This window comes from Beta vulgaris, chromosome 1, assembly GCF_026745355.1.
Source record: "Beta vulgaris subsp. vulgaris cultivar EL10 chromosome 1, EL10.2, whole genome shotgun sequence".
In the NCBI taxonomy this organism is placed as follows: Eukaryota; Viridiplantae; Streptophyta; class Magnoliopsida; order Caryophyllales; family Amaranthaceae; genus Beta; species Beta vulgaris.
In genome coordinates this window covers 36,510,602-36,527,966 of record NC_079202.1, presented here as the reverse complement: position 1 = coordinate 36,527,966, position 17,365 = coordinate 36,510,602, and the positions used below count along the sequence as shown (strand labels likewise).

Genomic DNA, 17,365 nt, shown 5'->3' with positions numbered 1-17,365 from the left:
ATGGTTTTATTTTTTGGCCAGCTTCCTCCAAAATATTCTAAATTTTGTCTTGAGGAAAATTCGGAAAGAAACAGTTCCTTTCCGTTTAAAATACAAATCAGTTCCTTTGCAAGGAACTTCCCATACTTTGCCAAAGTGCTTGATTAAACCTTATTTTCTTTCCTCTAACCTCAGTTGTGCAAGTTCCATTATATTAAAAATTTGCACAAAATCGTCCATGCTAGAGGAACAAGTGCTTTTAAAGGCGAATTCAAACAAGAATTCCATGCCTTGTTCCTTTAGAATGGAGTTAATTCATGAAATTCTACTTTATTTGCCCATTCTAATCTACACAAAAACCCAAACATACCTAGATTCACTTCTTCGACCCGTTTCTTGGAAGAGAAGAAACAGTTCCTTTGGAAGGAACAGTGCGTATTTTTTCTTCCCCCTGAGATTGTTCCGGGGTTTCTTCATCATCTTCCCCAATAATTTTCTTCTCGCATGCTCCTTCTGGAGATTCTAATTGTTGTTCCTTATGGGGTTTTCTTGAATTTGTCGGTTTCAAGGGTTTGGTAGGAGAAGAGAATTTCCATTTTTGAGAGTTGGTGTTTTTGGATGTTGGAAAAGGAGAGTTTCTTGAAGTTTTTGCCATGATTTGAGAAGGTTTGAGGTTTTTATGGAGTATCAAGAGGTGTGATGATTTCGGTATGGTGAAGATGAAAGGTTGGAGGAACACGGTTTCTATAATGGTGAATTAAGAGGAAGTTTTGCATGTAATAGTTTTTGACACGCGGGAAAAAAAATAAAAAAATAAAATAAAAAAAAAACGAAAAGAGATAATAAGAACAAGATTTAATTAAACTGTTCCCTTTTATTTTGGGATTTTTCGGATTTTTATGATTTTAATTTTTGAAAGAAAATAAATGCTAAGGAACTTGTGCTATAGGAACAACTAATGCTACATATCAATGTCCTTCATATCATGCATGTTTCTTACCTTAGGAACAGTAAGGGGAGTATTATGTGACATTTGTGAGTTGTTTAATTTCTTTGAATTCATGTTTATGTTTTGAACATTCCAATTTGCAATGGTCTTAGGCAATTAAACACAATTATTTTTAGCACACAAAGTCACTCAAATTGATTCAAACATGGGGGAATGACATAGGAACAATCACTTAATTTTTATTAACCCTAACTCAAGCCTTAATTTTTCATATCTATCTCTTTGCAAAGGCTTAGTTAGATATCAGCAATCTGATATCAGTTTGACAAAACTCAAGTTTAATCAAACCTTTTTCAACATTTTCTCTTAAAAAGTGATGTCTGATATGTATATGCTTTACTCTAGAATGATGCACTGGATCTTTAGATATACTATAGCACTTGTATTGTCACAATAAATAGGAACACATTCAAAGTTTATTCCATAGTCACTAAGTTGTTGTTTTATCCAAAGCATTTGAGAGCAACATGCAGCAGCAGCTACATATTCTGCTTCAGCAGTGGATAAAGCAACTGTGTTTTGTTTCTTGGTACTCCAAGAAACTAAACTATGACCAAGGAATTGTGCCATACCTGAGGTGCTTTTCCTATTTACAAGATCTCCAGCATAATCTGCATCTGCATATCCTTTTAGTTCGAATGTATCACTTCTTGGATAGTAGAGTCCAAGATCATCTGTTCCTTTAAGTATCTAAGAATTCTCTTCACAGCAATGAGGTGAGACTCCTTTGGATTTGCTTGAAATCTAGCACACAAACCAACACTGAAAGCTATGTCTGGACGACTAGCAGTTAGATACAAAAGTGAACCAATCATTCCTCTATATTTTGTTTGATCAACACTTGTTCCTATGGAGTCTTCATCTAATCTAGTTGAAGTTCCCATAGGAGTGTGATTTATCTTTGAATTTTCGAGGCCATATTTCTTTAATAGTTCCTTTATGTATTTTTGTTGGTGAACAATTATTCCTTTTCAGTTTGTTTATTTGTAGTCCAAGAAAGAAATTTAACTCACCCATCATACTCATTTCAAATTCATTGCTCATGAGACTTGAGAATTCTTTGCACAATGTTTCATTAGTAGCTCCGAATATGATGTCATCAACATATATTTGAACAAGCAAAATTCAGTTCCTTTAGATTTTAGGAACAAGGTTTTATCAACCTTTCCTCTTTTAAAATTGTTTTCTAAAAGGAACTTTGATAATCTCTCATACCATGATCTAGGTGCTTGTTTTAACCCATAAAGAGCTTTATCAAGCTTGTAGACATGATTTGGGAGATTATTATTTTCAAAGGGGGTTGTTCAACATATACATCTTCTTTAGATAGCCATTTAAAAATGCACACTTAACATCCATTTGATATAATTTAAACCCATGTAAGCAGCAAATGCAATTAAAATTCTAATGGCTTCTAATCTAGCTACAGGAGCAAAGGTTTCTTCATAATCCATTCCTTCTTGTTGATTATAACCTTTTACTACAAGTCTAGCTTTGTTTCTTACAATGGTTCCATATTCATCTAGTTTGTTTCTAAACACCCATTTTAAGCCAATTACTTTTTGTTGTTTAGATGAGGGAACTAGATGCCATACCTTGTTTCTTTCAAACTCATTTAATTCAGCTTGCATTGCAGTAATCCAATCAGAGTCAGTTAAGGCTTCTTCATGATTTCTTGGTTCCATCATTGATAGGAACGCATGAAATGCACAAAAGTTCCTTAACTGAGATCTAGTTTGCGTACCTTTGGATATGTCGCTGATTATGAGTTCCATGGATGTGACTTTTGTTGTCTCCAAGGTTTTGGTTGAAACTCTCTTATAGGAACATGTTGTTCCTCATGAGTTCCTTGAGTAGTGAGGAACTCTGCTCAGTTGTTCCTCTGTTAGCCTCGGTGGACTCAGTTCCTTCATTTGAGGAACAGGAACATCTTCTCCTCCTTGAGGAACAGGAACATCATTGATGTATTATTTTCAATTCCTCGTTCCTTTCCTCTTTCACTTCTTCTTCTTCTTGTGAATCTGCTTCCTTTACTTGGTTGTCCAACCTATCTCATAGTCATCAACCTGTATGCTTGGATTGTATTTGTCAGATTCATCAAAGATTACAGAATGCTTTCTTCAACACACATAGTTCTCTTGTTATATACTCTATAAGCTTTACTATGTGAGGAGTATCCTAAAAATTTGCTTCATCACTCCTTGCATCAAATTTTCCAAGATTATCTTTTCCATTATTATGCACATAACATTTGCACCAAATGTTCTAAAATAGTGATATTTGGTTTCTTTCCAAAATAAAGTTCATAAGGAGTTTTTTAATGATAGGTCTCATCATGGCACGATTAATTATGTGACAAGCAGTATTAACAGCTTCAGCCCAAAAGTTCCTTGGAAGTTCACTAGCAATTAACATGGTTCTAGACATTTCCTCCAAAGTTCTATTTTTCCTTTCTACAACACCATTTTGTTGTGGTGTTCTAGGGGCAGAAAAATTATGATCTAGGCCATTATCTCTGCTTAAGTCATCAAATTTATAATTTTCGAATTCCTTCCATGATCTGATCTAATGTGCATTATTTTATGTCAACTTAAGTTTTGAACTCTTTTAGCAAAGACAAGGAACTCATCATAAGTTTCATCTTTACTAGTGAGAAAAATAACCCAAGTGTACCTAGAGTAGTCATCTACAATCACAAGTACATACCTCTTTCCACTTCTGCTTTGAATTCTCATGGGTCCACATAAGTCCATATGAATTAATTCTAATGGTTTAGTGGTACTTACAATCGTTTTAGATTTGAAAGAGGATCTTACTTGTTTACCTCGTGCACATGCATCACAAACTTGATCAATATGAAATTTTATGGATGGTAATCCTAAAACAAGATCTTTTGATCTAAGTTTCTCAAGTAATGAAAAGCTAGCATGTCCTAGACGCTTGTGCCAAGAAGTGAATCATCTTCAATAACACTAAGACAAGTTAAATTGATTTGAGGAACAAGGTCTAGATCCACAATGTATGTGTTCCCTTTCCTTGTTCCTTCCAAGATAACCTTCTTAGTTTTAATGTTGATGATCAAGCATTTTTCTTTATCAAATTTTACAGTATTTCCTTTGTCACAGAATTGAGAAATGCTTAATAGATTATGTTTTAGACCTTCAACTAAAAATACATTTTCAATGGAGTGTAATGGTGACTTACCACCTTACCCATAGCAACTATGTTACCTTTCTTATTATCACCAAATGTTACACTCCACCTTCATAGGTTGTGAGTGAGAGAAACTTGTTTTGTCTCCTGTCATGTGCTTGGAACAACCACTATCGAGATACCATGTGTTGTTCCCCCTCACTCCAACCTGCAAAAATCAACTAGTGTTAGTTGTAGAGGAACCCCATCTTTCGTGGGTTCCTGTTCTTGACTAGGATTTGTTTTGACAACCCATTTTTTCTTACTTATTGTCACATTTTTCCCAATCATCTCAGATTTTAGTTGACATTGATTTATGTAATGACCTACCTTGCCACAATACATACAAATTTATCACTAGGTAGATCAACATATTTCTTTGTCTTGTTCCTTTTCTTGTAGTTTTCAAAACCAAGACCTTCCTTCCTCTTGGTCTGTGGTTTCTCAATCCACTTAGGAACTTTCATGATTTTGCCTCTGTTCCTTGCGACAACCAGTTCCTTTTTAAGATTACAGATCTGTTCCTTTAAAAAAAATTTCTCTTTATTCATTTTTAATCTCAGATCTGTATCCTTTCAAAGGGGTTGATCTTATATCAAAGGAACTCAGAACAGGGACAAATTCCTTCAAGTGTGAAATCTCTAAATTAATTAGATAATTTTCATTTTTCAAACTTTCATAAATATTCTTTGATTTTTAAGTTTTTATCAAATAAATCAAAGAACTTGTTTCAACATCTGTTCTCATTTTCTTAAGCCATTCTATGTGTTCCTTGCAACCTTTAAGGCTTGTTCCGTTTGTTACGTTTTTCACGTTCATCTCTACATTCAAGAATTGCATCATAAAGAAGATCATATATTTCAGCCTAGTTTTACCATCTAGTTCTGACTCAAGTCCATGTTGACTTACCTCAACTTTTTCTTCATCTTCTTTTTCGTCAGTGTTTGCCATGAGGCAAAGGTTTGCTGTTTCTTCATTTTGTGGTTCCTCTTCTTCTTCCGTCTCTGAATCTCCCCAAGCAGCTATCATAGCTTTGCGCACATTTGCCTTAGAGAAAGGTGCCTTTGATTCTTTGTTCCTTTCAGCAAAGCGTTCCTTGTTCCTTTCTTTGGTTTTGTCATTTTCCCAAAGAGGACATTCCTTGATGAAGTGATCTGTACTATCACATTTATGACAAGCAGCTTTGTTAGAAAATTTCTTAGTTTTACCTTTGAAGTTCCCATTCTTCATGTTCCTGTACATCTTTCGAAATTTTCGAACCATGAGGGCTGCTTCTTCTTCTTCTGAATCTGAATCATCTTCATCATCTGCTTTGAGAGCAATTGATTTTAATTTGGAGCTTTCACCATACTCAGTATCAAGGTGAAGCTCATGAGTCATAAGTGACCCTGCCAACTGTTCTAAGTTGAACTTAGTGAAGTCTTTTGTTTCTTGTAGAGCAGTGACCTTGGCCATCCATCTGTCCTTAGGAAGACTCCTAAGAACCTTTCAAACCTGTTCCTCAGATGAAATAAACTTTCCAAGAGAAGCCAACTCATTAATAATGTTAGTAAAACGAGTAAACATGTCTCGAATGCTTTCTTAGGTTTCATGCAGAATAGTTCATATTTATTCATAAGTAAATCAATTTTGGATCTTTTGACTTCATTAGTTCATTCATGGGTTACTTCTAGTAAATCCCATATTTGCTTTGCGGATTTGCATCCCATGATCCTATTATGTTCATGGGGTCCAAGTCCACAATACAACAGTTTAATAACCATGACATTTACTTCCATTTTTTCAAAATCAGATTTGTCATAATCAGAGAGGGGTAGGCAAAGTCGCTTATCGCCTAGATTTGCCCAATAACTTAGAAAGGGTCCATAATGTGTTTCACGTATCCCAACTACGGAGATACGTACCGGATGAGTCACATGTACTTGAACCGGAAAATGTCGAAATAGACGAGACCTTATCCTATGAGGAGAAACCTGTCCAGATCCTAGACCGCAAAGTGCGTAGTACGAGGAATAAGGACATCAGAATTGTCAAAGTGTTGTGGAGAAATCAAAATACTGAAGAAGCCACCTGGGAAGCCGAAGATGCAATGCGTCTGAAGTACCATGAGCTTTTTCAAGAGGTACGTGAGTTACGGGGACGTAACTTTTCTTTTAAGGGGGGAAGAATGCGATAGAATTTCGCGCTTTCACCCTAAAGTATGTTAATTATGATAGTTATTTGTAATTATTGCTGATCTGTTGTGCGAACGTTAGAAAACGCTTATGAAATTTTGGGACTTAGAAGTGCAAAAGATCGTTGTTAAGACTGGTTACCTCAGAGTTTCGGAACGAAACTTCTTTTAAGGGGGAAAGCCTGTAATACTCCGTATTTTTGGAATTAATTCGTAATAATTAAGAAATACCAAGAAAATAATAAAAAGGTATTTTAATATTATTTACAGAATAATAAGAATATAATAATATTAATACGAGTCGGTTGTGTTAATTTCGGATTTATAAAAGTTAAGTCGAGTTTACCCGATCTAGAGTTACCACTTTTAGAAGGTTATAAAAAGGAAAAGAAGACGAGAAAAATTTCAGAAACCCTAAATTTCTTCCTCTCCTTCCTCAGCCGTCATCTCCCCTTTTCTTCTCTCTCTCCTCTCGCTGTTCTTCCTTCCTCTCGCTGTTCTTCCTTTCTCTTGCTGTTCTTCCTCCCTCAGTCTCTCTCTTTCTCTCTCTCGCGTCGCCTCACGCTTCACCTTCGACAGTTCGAGGGTACGTGGCGAGTGCGAGGTTGGCAGAGCGTCGCTGTGGTGCGAAGCGCTGCGGGGTTCGAGGGCTGAGCGACGAGCGAGCAAGACGCGAGATCGAGACGAGCGCGCGACGAAGGTGGATCGAGGTTGTGCAGTTGTGCGAAGGTGAGGGTGGTTGTGCGAAGGCGAGGGTGCGTGCTCGCGTTGTGCGAGAAGCTCGAAGGCTTCGCGAGTCTTCGATAGAGTTCGAGTGGGGCTGGCGCGAGGCTTGCGGTGAGCGAGCGAGGGAGTCCGTGAGTGCGAGGGACGCTGCGAGGCTCGCGAGCGTGACGCGGGCGACTGCCGCGAGGGTGCGACGAGGTCGCGCGTGGTCGTGGGGCCGTGCGACGAATCTGGTTCGAGCGTAGCTGTGCGACGAAGTTGTTGCGCCGTTGCCGGAAATCGGTTGCCGGAATTTGATTTCCGGCGAGCTTAACGGTATAAAACATTTTATATATTGAATTATTATATTAAGTTTAATTATAATTTATGTTTTCATAATTATGTTAAATTATAATTAAATAATTAATAATTCAAGTTAATGAGTTCATTTTATTATTCTGACTATAATTGTGAATATAACTTTGGACATAATACTGGATTGGACCTAAGACCTTTGGACATAAGATTTTTGACATAAAACATGGTTGGACTTATAATTTAATTGGTTTGGTAAAGATAGTGGACTAATGACACTAACTAATATTAGTATGCTCACTAACCTTAATCCCTAAAAGACGTTAAACTCTTTATAATAGAAAAGTAACGAAAATTGATAAACAAGGGGTTTAGTTATCGTTTACTTCAAATTATTAAACCGTATAGTCTTAGTTACGTAGTAGTTGTTAATATTACCAACGACGTAGCACTAAAGCTTTTATTTAACGGTTTAGGTCCCAATTTCATAAGCGGAACGTTCGATTAAAATAGCGAAAATTCTCCGTTACAAGGTACGTACGCGTACCAGTTTAATCCCAAGTATTAGTATCATGATTAGGTTGCAATCTATGTTATTGGAACCTAGAAGCATGATAGGGAACGTTTGATTGATTGAGATTGTCTGGTTATACATTTGTAATTGAAATCGATATGTTGCATTGGAATGCGTAATTCTATCGTAGTATAAACAAGAGCATTTTAATCTATCCATAGTGTAACAAGGTTGTTACAAGAGATATGATTCGAGCATTGTAACTAAAAGGACAGGTAAATGATTCTATGTATCCATAGTGTAACAAGAGTGTTACAAGAGATACGATTTGAGCATTGTAACTAAGAGAACAGGTAAATGACTATATGTGGTTATGAAATGAATGGTTAATATTAGAATGAATTATGGCAATATCTTGTAGCTGGACTCCCTACAAGTGATGAACAATGGGGGGAGTGTGGGACTTGTCCTACGCTCCTACGCAGGCCTACTGTGACGACAGTAGTGTCCTTATATTTTTTACACTCAAGTAGGCGGAAGGTTCCGTTCGATCTTGGGGGTATGCATACTAAGGTGATGGGTGTGAGACGGAACAAAACCGTATTTGCATTTCATCTAACTGACCTAGTGTCTGTTAAGGATTCAGTAGCCCGTATGATTCTAGTAAGATGACGGTGCCCGTTCGATGCCAATTAAAGATTAAAGATTAAAGGTTAAAGGATGTAACATAGTGTAGCATCATGCTTAAGATTGTTCATGTGTGCATCATTTATGTTTACATATATTCAATGGTTCATTACGTACTCAGCATAGCTGATTGTGTGTTATTATGTGTTTGATGAACTGCGATGAACCATTGATGCTACAATGGGGAGCAGACTAGGTGTGCTGGTGTTGCTGCATATTCTCGAGCATACGGGGACTAGGCTTTGGTATTTACATTAAAGCATTTTTAAATAAGTATTATTGGTTTTTCTAAGACTTATATAAATGGTTTGTGGTTTGAAGGAAAGGGGTCATTGATGATTCCCGAATTGTATTTATATTTTAATTCCGCTGCATTTTAGTTTTCAAGATGATGTTTTAAGTTATCGTTAACTCTTATTATGCCTTGCGTTCCATCGCGGCGGTAACGCCCCCGAGGTCGACGCGACGCAGCAGTGGTAGGCGCGTGTGGATTTTGGGGGTGTTACAAATTAGGCCAAACAACTTTGTTACAACCTAATTCTAACTCGAGCCACAACTTGAGTTCCTAAACTCAAGTTCCTGAGCCACTGTTCCCTTAACAGTAGTTCCTCTCAACTTCACTCGAAGTTTTCTCACTCATACAAGCTTAACTCAAAGCCTCTCTCTTACAGAACTTCACTCAATGTTCCCTTACCCCAAAAACCAAAATACAATTGATCGAAATAAGCTTAGTGGAATTAGAGTAAGAAAGCAAAGAACAAATGGCTATTATGAGAGAATGAAGGCACTGACACTTAATTAGTTAAACTCACTTAATTACTTAGTCAGACACACTTTGGAACTCATTTAGACTTCAATATTTATAGTGACAATCACAAAGAACGTGGGAGTTAAAACCGAGTTCATGTTAAGTCCATTAACCCATGATGTTCCTTCCCCTAAGGAACACGTTTCTCATCATGTCCCATGATCCCATGACCTCACTTTGAACGTGGATATATTTTAGCCACAACTCCTAAAGATTAGGAGTTTCTTGAGTTTTATCCGAAAATCAGTTAGACATAAAACAAATTAAAACTGAATTTTTAATCTTTAAGAAAATATTATCTTTTAAACAAACTCTTTATAAAACCGGATAATTATTTTCTTATTTTTTCGAAAAACAAAATCTTCCTTAAAAAGATTTTCTATTAAAACTGATTTTCAATTAGATAAAAAGTAATCTCCTATTATTTAGGCATGACTTACTCAATTGCATAATTGTATCGTTACACTTTTGCACGCCTAAGTCTAGTTCCTTTTATAAACCAAGTTCCTTTAACATATTCGTTTAGTGCCACTTAGTTTGTTCCTTAGAAAGGAACAAACTCTCATTCTCAAAATAAAACTGCCACTGTTCCTTACCACCCTTACTTTGTTCCTTTACAATGGAACTAGAAAATAAAACGCCTAGCTTTTATTCTTCTTGATCCAATGCTTGCTCCAGTATCAACTTGTAGAAACTTCTTTACTTAGCCTTTGAAATCCTCTCTTGACTTCTTCCTTGACTTCGTATTCTCCCAGTTCCTTTCATTGATACCTTAAGAATCATACACTTAAATAACTCATTAGTTCACTACTTAGTTTGCATCTTTGTTTCTTTGTCATCATCAAAACTAGGGTTCAACAATTTCCCCCTTTTTCATGATGACAACAAAGGTACAAACTAAGGCAATAACAAATAATATAAGTGAATGATTAGCTATACAACCAGATTGGACTTTTTGACCCAAGAGGAACTAACTAATCCTTAAGATTAGCTATATAACCAGATTACAGACTCCAAAACCAGTTCTGATCCATTCTAGACACTTTACTAGGCATTACATTATTAATTCGAAGCTTCAATTCAGCTTTTACAAGTTTTATAGTATTATGAATAGTAGGTATCCATTGATTCCAGAAACTTGAATTCCTACTTCTCCAGACTTGATACATTACAGCAGCAACACTAGCAGCAAAAACTTGTTTTCTAAACATTAAGCTCTTGCATCTTCTTATCCATTTGCAAATCTGCATCAATTCATTTGCAGCACATTTAATCCCCAACCATTGCTTGAGTTGTACCAGACATGTCTTACTGTACACACAAACTAAAAAATATATAAATGGTTATGAGTTTCATCCTGAGAGCCACACAATAAGCATAAGGCAGATCCACTGATGCCTGAGCAAGTCTAGTTGTTGTACGTAACTTCTTTTGAATTGTCAGCTAAATAACAATTATGTGCTTAGGTGTGCTAAACCTATTCCACACACATTTAGCCCATTCTTTTTTAGGCTGCTCCCACTAGTAGAATAAATGCTTATTGCTACGGTCATTAAGTGGCCTATTACGGTGGTTTTGGCCGCGCAACAATTAAGGGGACAACAATAGGTAATTAATATATTGATGCGGTTTAAACCGCAGCAATATATAACACCCCTGAATTTCGAGTGATTCATTAAATTAAATAATATTAAAATTCTATAGAAAATTCGGCAGAGTTCCGTTTGAAAAATGGACTGCCTAAAATTTAATTTAGGACTGACGTCCGAATTTTAAACCTGTTTCAACAAATCAGCAATCCAAAATCCAAATTCCCAACAACTCCACCCTTTCAAATACCAACGAAATTCCTGTATAACTCCTCGAAATCCAAACGTGTTATTCCACGATTATTACGAGAATAATCGCTAAGGAAGAACTACCTGCACCAAAACTAATTTAAAGTTTATTTTAAACTATTACAACCCAACCGAATAAAGATTTAGGGTGGAGATTAATATTTACAACCCTAAGTCTCAAAATATTGATTATATATAAGAAATGCACCAGAACAGAACTATTATAATTATATTTACGCAAAACTAGTGGACGTTGCTCTCCGCCCATAACCCGACTCTAAGCCTTCATGTACCTGCATATATCAAGCATGTAGTATCAGCCAAACAGGCTGAGCAAGATTCAATACTGTAAAGCCAAATACATATGCAGGTAGGATGCATTAATTATATCCTACAAATCATTCACTTTTGCAATCCCAATACTAAATAAAACATTGTAAAACATTTTTCTTCATTTCTTTTCCAAACCAAATACTTTTCTATTTTCTCTGCTAAAACCGTTTCTTTCAGAATCTTAGAATCATAAATCTATGGAATGGAACGAACTTTATTTCCCGTTGGGCTAGCTAGGCCCTCCGGGTAACTATTAGACAAAGACCCCTAGTGTGCACACCCCACAAACGGTCAAACCGTAGCAGAAGATCTAAGTCTGAGGTACTGATCAACGTACCCCCCAACTATTCTGTAATGTCGAGACGATCCCGACAAAGTTCCAATTCCTTGAGACACCATAAAGGCAATCCCAACCAGTTTAAAAAACATAAATCTATCCATAAATCTTTTCTGTAACTATTTTATAATTCAAGGTTTGAAAACAAACTATCCGTATTAGGAGGAACATCCTCCTATTCAAACTAATCTTAACTCAAGAGAGATACATACCTTTATAATCATTCTCGTAAATATGAAAGTTTTAGTTGAAATCTTAACTTTTGTAGACCTTTCTTGTAACTATTAAAGATTTAAGTAAGGAATCTTACCTTTTAAACTATATCAAACCAACTAGCTCAGTCAATACGGCTCCTCAATGAAACCGGAATCCACTAATATAGATGATTGGGGATGAGAAATAACTTGCAAACGCCCCTAATTCGAGCACCAAATGCTCCAAATTACAGCAACAACGACCCCCCTTTTCTTCCTTGCGCCGCCTACTTCTATGGTGTCACCTCTAGTGGCGGTGTGGTTGTGTCGTCGGCAACGTGTGTGTTGTGTGATGAAGGAAGAATTTTGAGAGAAGAAAATGGTGAAGAGGTGAAGATGGTGAAGAGGTGAATATGGTGAACGGTGGTGAACACTTTTGAATGTCGTTCTTCTTTTGTGTTTGTTATTTTTTTTTTCTTTTTCTTTTCTTTTCTTGTTTTATTTTTCCCTTTTCCCCCTTCTTACATACATGTGAATAAATTTCCTCTTATTACTATTACTAGTTACATTACTTACTAAACTTGTCCCATATAAGCATATAATAAATTATTTAAAATAATTCTAAAGATAAATGAATTTAATTATTAAATAAACTAAAATATATAATATAGTTAATAAAATAATAATAAACTGTTTCAAAAATCGGGGTGTTACAATCTCCCCCCTTAAAATAAGTTTCGTCCTCGAAACTTGAAACAATTCTTAAACTCGTAGCGAAAATCCTACACTTACTTTAGCTCATTAACTTTACATGTTTAGCCAACTATCTATTATTAAAGTACGAAAGATAATAACTATATAGTATCAAACTTGCACATAAACTATCTCACTAGCATCTCTCAACATGCCATTAACTTTCAGTAGATCAAACACTTAATACAAGTCAAAATTATCTTTAAATATAAGAATTGAAATGAAATCATACTAATTCCACCCTCCCTAAAAAAATTAGTTACGTCCTCGTAACTATAAGCGTACCTATTGAAATAGGTGGGGATATTGAGCTCGCATCGCATCCTCGGATTCCCAACTAAGTTCATCGTCCTTGTGGTTCGACCACAATACTTTCACCAGTTTAACTTCTCCATTCCGAGTTGCTCGAACTTTACTATCAAGAATTTTCATAGGGACCTCAACATATGAAAGGTTATCTTCTAGTTGCAATTCATCAGGTGTGAGTACATGAGGGGTCACTAATGTAGCGACGAAGTTGAGAAATATGGAAAACGTTGTGAACTCGAGCTATCTCTGGAGGTAATGCCAATCTATAGGCAACTTCACCTATCCTTTCTAGGATCTCATACGGTCCGATGAATTTAGGGCTTAACTTTCCCTTCATCCCGAATCGCATTACTCCCTTTATAGAGAAACTTTCAAGAGTACTTTCTCACCGACTTCAAACTCTGCATGTCGTCTGTATTTATCAGCATAACTTTTCTGTCTATCTTGTGCCGCTTTCATTTTCTGTTGTATCAGTTTTACTTGTTCTACAGTTTCTTGGATCATTTCAGGACCAAGAACACAAGATTCACCAATATCACTCCAACAAAGAGGACTACGACACTTGCGGCCATACAAGGCTTCATATGGGGCCATTCCTATTGAAGAATGATAGCTATTATTATACGAGAATTCTATCAAGTCCAGTCTATCTTCCCACGAGCCTTGAAATTCTAAGGCACATGCCCTCAACATGTCCTCGAGTGTTTGGATTGTGCGCTCTGTCTGACCATCAGTAGCAGGATGAAATGATGTACTCATTTTCAACTGTGTCCCTAAGGCTTCTTGAAGCTTCTGCCAAAAATTAGATAAGAATCTACTATCTCTATCGGACACAATGTCCTTTGGCACACCATGTAAGCGCAAAACATTCTTCCTATATGCATCGGCTAGCTTTTGATGTTTCCATGTATCTTTCATTGGTACGAAATGGGCAGACTTGGTGAGTCGGTCCACAATGACCCAAATCATGTTATTACCATTAGGTGTTCTTGGAAGTCCAGATAAAATCCATAGAAATTGAGTCCCACTTCCACATTGGAATCTCCAAGAATCTCGCCTTGAGGTCTCTTGTGCTCAAACTTGACTTTTTGGCAAGTCAAGCACTTGGAAACATACTCGGCGACCTGTTGCTTCATGTGAGGCCACCAAAAGGTGATTTTGAGGTCTTTATACAACTTGTCACCTCCTGGATGTACCGAATATGGAGTCAAATGAGCTTCATCTAAGATTTTCTTCTTCAGATCAGGTATGTCAGGAACACACCACCTACTCTTATAGCGAAGACTCCCATCTGCATGGATCTTAAAATAAGCATCTTCAGTATCTTGAACCTCTTCCATCTTTTTCTTCAGAAGTGCATCAGTAGCTTGGTTCTCCTTAATCTCATCGTACACATCTGGTTGCAATGTAAGGGAGTTAAGCTGTGCTCCAACTCGGACAAGTTCGACACCAAAATTCTGAAATTCATCTCTAAGTAACTTCTCGAAAGTTTGTGTACAATGAGTGAGAAGATTTCCTGCTAAGCGCATCAGCGACAACATTGGCCTTGCCTTCATGGTATTGAATCTCCATATCTAATCCTTAATCAGCTCTAACCATCTTCTTTGTCTCATGTTCAACTCTTTTTGCGTGAAGATATACTTGAGGCTTTTATGATCAGAGTATTTTTGAATGAAGTACCAAGCAAATAGTGACGCCAAATTTTAAGAGCAAAGACTACACAGCTAATTCAAGATCATGTGTGGGGTAGTTCGCCTCATGAACTTTTAATTGTCTAGACGCATAAGCTACAACTTTCCGTTTCTGCATAAGCACACATCCAAGGCCATTTCTCGAAGCATCTGTATACACCTCGTAGTCTTGATCCCCATTAGGTAAAGTTAAGACTGGAGCTGTAGTAAGACGCTCCTTCAACGTCTGAAAAGCCTTCTCACAATCATCATTCCATTCATACTTGGTGCACTTCTTCATCAAACTTGTCAATGGGCGAGCTATTTTGGAAAAATCTTTCACGAATCTCCTATAGTAGCCGCTAGACCAAGGAAGCTGCGAATTTCAGTCACATTCTTCGGAGTAGACCATTCAGAAACCGCTTGAATTTTAGATGGATCAACTGAAACACCCTCCTTAGAAATGATATGACCCAGAAAAGCCACTTTCTCGAGCCAGAATTCACATTTGGAGAACTTTGCATACAAGTGATTTTCTCTCAGTATTTGCAAAACAGCACGGAGGTGCTCTTCATGTTCACTCGCATTCTTTGAATAAATCAATATATCATCAATAAACACAACGAATTTATCCAAATAAGCTCTGAATACCCTGTTCATTAAATCCATGAACACCGCTGGAGCATTAGTCAAGCCAAAGGGCATAACTGTAAACTCATAGTGTCCATAACGGGTACGAAAAGCTGTCTTTGGGATATCTTTATCTGCAACACGAAGCTGATGGTAACCTGATCTCAAGTCGATCTTAGAGAATACTCCTGCACCGGCCAACTGATCAAACAAGTCATCTATCCTTGGCAATGGATACTTGTTTTTCACAGTGACGTTATTGAGTTCTCTGTAGTCAATACATAATCGTAGGGTACCATCCTTCTTCTTCACGAAAAGAACTGGTGCACCCCAAGGTGATACACTAGGTCGAATGTAGCCTTTATCTAGCAACTCTTCTAATTGAGTTTTCAGTTCTCTCATCTCAGCAGGCGCCATTCGATAAGGTGGCTTAGATATAGGTCCCATTCCAGGTACCAAATCGATGTTAAATTCCACATCACGCTTTGGAGGCATATTAAGAATCATCTGGAAACACATCTTGATACTCATTCACAACTGGGACATCTCCGAGCTGTGGTCTTTCCTTACTATATCATGAATATGGCAAAGGTACATAGGGCATCCCTTCCTTAAATAAGACTTAATGTAAGAGCAGAAATAATCTTCACTGGACGCGACTATAAAGCACATGAACACCCTTATGACTCTCTATTGTTACTTTTTGTTTCGGACAGTCTATCTTGGCTTTATACTTTTCTAGCCAGTCCATCCCTAGTATTATATCAAAATCTTTCAAAGGAAAAACTATTAGGTCAGCGAATAAGGTAGTTTCACCATAAGCTATAGGGACATCTAAATACATCCTATTACACGTGACACTTAGACCAGAAGGAACAGAAATATCGGCCTCACAAGGTGTGACACTTTCTAAGTTTAACCTTTTTGCAAAAGTTTCAGATATAAATGAATGTGATGCACCTGAATCAAATAGAACGTAGGCAGGTGTAAAATAGATAGAGAAAGTACCGGTCACTGCATTCCCCTGGTTATCTGCATCTGCTTGCTTAAGATGATTAAGGTTGCCCGTGTTCTTTTTCTCAAGACTTCTCTTAGCCTGAGCAGCATTAGCCGTTCCTGCGCTACGATTTGTAGCTGCAGAAGTAGTTGGGCGATTACTAGCTGTACTAGCAGTGGGTGTCCTCAACACCTCATAATTGCGGCCAATCTTAGCATCAGGGTTAGTGAAACACTCATAAGCTCTATGCCCCTCCTTCTTGCAATAATTACACGTCACCTTATTGCCTTCACAATCCCTCCCTGGATGATTGTTTTCACATCTTTTGCAGAAATAACGACGAACAGGTCCTGGGTTTTTTGAATTGTGATTGGCTCTGGGCTTGGCTACGGGGCTGAAACGAACTCTGAGCACTCCTTGAGGCTTGTTGACTCTGACCTCCTCTATTGAAGTTACCCCTAGAACCCCGATTATCAAAGTTTCTGCTCTTGTTTTGACTAAAGTTATTACCCTTATCCCATTGTTGGGTACTTTCTTTTGTAGGAGCTTTCATCTTTTCTGCGGCTTTCCTTCTCTCCTTGATTCTCTCGGCATTGCTAGCACGAGTATAAACTTCGTTCAAGGTCGTGAAGTCGGCCGTCCCATATTGCTAAGAAGTTCAAGATCAAGTTTTTCCTCGAACCTCTGAGCTCTTTCTTGTTCATTTGGGACCAATTCAGGCACAAACGAGACAACTCAAGGTATTTGTATAAAAGTCTTGGACAGACATATCTCCTTGCTCCAGCTGTTCAAACTCAGATCTCTTCCTTTTCCTCATATGAGGTGGGAAGAACTCAGCGCGTAGCGCCTTCTTGAACTCTTTCCAACCAAATTCCTTTGTCTCCACCTCCTCAAAACCATCCTCATCGTATGTGACTTTGGT

At 37.3% G+C, this 17,365-nt stretch overlaps 1 long non-coding RNA gene across 1 annotated transcript; it reads right to left on the bottom strand.

Moving 5' to 3' along the window:
- Window positions 1–11,211: 11,211 nt before the first annotated feature.
- On the bottom strand, window positions 11,212–12,466 carry LOC125497393 (uncharacterized). Its single transcript, XR_007274082.2, has 2 exons — window positions 12,201–12,466; window positions 11,212–11,513 (listed from the first exon to the last, which is right to left on the bottom strand). It is a non-coding gene; the product is annotated as an uncharacterized LOC125497393 (long non-coding RNA).
- Between the last annotated feature and the right edge of the window lie 4,899 nt (window positions 12,467–17,365).